Below are 2,103 nucleotides of genomic sequence, written 5' to 3'. Positions count from 1 at the left end.
CTAACATGGGTCCTGGAGAACTGAGCCTTGAACCAGGGTCCTTAGGCTCACAGGCAAGCACTTAACCACTAAGCCAGCTCTCCAGCCATGTCATTTGATTTTTTAATGAGTGCCACCCTTACTGGAGTAAGGTGGAATCTCATAGTTGTTTTAATTTGTATTTCCCTGATGGTTAGGGATGTTGAACATTTCCTTAAGTGTGTGTTAACCATTTTTATTTCTTCCTCTGAGAACTCCTATTCAGTTCTCTGCCCCAGTTTTTGAGTGGGTTGTTTGCATTTATTTTTTGAATTCTTTATAGATTTTAGATATTAGCCCTCTGTCAGTCAGTGGTACAGCTGGCAAAGATTTTTCTCCCATTCTGTGGGTAATCTCTGATTATCGTATGTTTGTCTATGCAAATGCCTTTTGGTTTCATGAGATCTCTCTCTCTCTCTTTTTGTTTATTTTTATTTAGTTATTTAAGAGCAACAGACAGAGAAAGAGGCAGATACAGAGAGAGAGAATGGGCATGCTAGAGACTCCAGCCACTGCAAATGAACTCCAGATGCATGCGCTACCTTGTGCTTATGTGGGTCCTGGGGAATTGAGTCTCGAACCGGGTTCTTAGGCTTCACAGGCAAGCACTTAACCACTAAGCTATCTCTCCAACCCCTCCCCGCTTCTTTGGAGACATGGTCTAGCTAAGTAGCCCGGCCTGGCCTCAAATCTTATTCTATTGTCTTACCCCTCCTAAAGGCTATTACAAGTATATAGCATTATACCTACCTAACTAGTTTAGTTTTTTTCCGAGGTAGGGTCTCACTCTAGCTCAGGCTGACCTGGAATTCACTGTGTGGTCTTGGGGTGGCCTCAAACTTGTGGCAATCCTTTTACCTCTGCTTCCCAAGTGCTGGGATTAAAGGCATGTGCCACCACATCCAGCTTAGTTTAGTTTTATCATTATTAATTTGTTCTGAATTTCATCTATGTGTTGGTATGGTGGCAAGATGCTTATACATGGAGGCTCTGGAGTTAGTGCCTCTTGTGAACAACTTGAATGAACTTGCACAAGTTGCTTAACTTTTTTTTCAAGGTAGCGTCTCTCTCTAGTCCAGTCTGACCTGGAACTTACTATGTAAGCCCTGGCTAGCCTTGAACTCACTGCAGTCCTCCTACATCAGCCTCCCCAGTACTGGGACTAAAGGTGTGCACCACCACATCTGGTTAAGTTACTTAACTTTTAAAAATATTTTGTTTTTATTTTATTTATTTGGCAGAGAGAAAGAGGGAGAGAGAGAGAGAATGGGTACGCCAGAGCCTCCAGCCACTGCAAATGAACTCCAGATGGTGCACCCCCTTGTGCATCTGGCTAACGTGGGTCCTGGAGAATCAAACCTGGGTCCTTTGGCTTTGCAGGCAAACACCTTAACTGCTAAGCCCTCCCTCCAGCCCAAGTTACTTAATTTTTATGAGCCTCAGTTTTTCCATATCAAAATGTGTTATGAGAGCTAGTGATATAGCTCAGTGATAGAGGGCATGCCTAGCATGCATAAAACCATAGGTTCAATTCTCAGAAGAGAAAAGCAAAGGAAAAAAAAAAAAAGAAGAAAAAGCTAAGCATAGTGACACATGCCTGTAATCCCAGTATTCTGAGGCTAAGACAGAAAGATTCCCATAAATTCCAAATCAAACTGAGCTAGTTACAGGCCAGACAGAACTACATAGGAATGGAGATGGAGATCACTCTGTCTCCAGAGAAAAAGAAAGAAACAAAGAGATTAAAAAAAAAAAAAAAAAAGCCAGGCATGGTGATGCACATCTTTAATCCCAACAGTCAGGAGGCAGAGGTAGGAGTATTACTGTGAGTTCAAGGCTAGCCTGGGACTACAGAGCGAGTTCCAGGTCAGCCTGTGCTTAGTGAGACCCCACTTCAAAAAAATCAAAATCATGAAAAGGTAATAAGAATACTTACAGGTTTGATCTGGAGAATCACTGAGTTAAGACCTATGAAATGTTTTCACAAAATGGTCCCTGGAAGGCCATAGACATTGTGACTTATAAGAAAGCCACAGGAAAAGTATGAGAAGCAAATAAGAATATAAGCAAGACTCTTGAGAAGCT

Source organism: Jaculus jaculus, chromosome 11 (genome assembly GCF_020740685.1).
Source record: "Jaculus jaculus isolate mJacJac1 chromosome 11, mJacJac1.mat.Y.cur, whole genome shotgun sequence".
Classification (NCBI taxonomy): domain Eukaryota; kingdom Metazoa; phylum Chordata; class Mammalia; order Rodentia; family Dipodidae; genus Jaculus; species Jaculus jaculus.
This window is presented reverse-complemented; position numbering follows the sequence as displayed.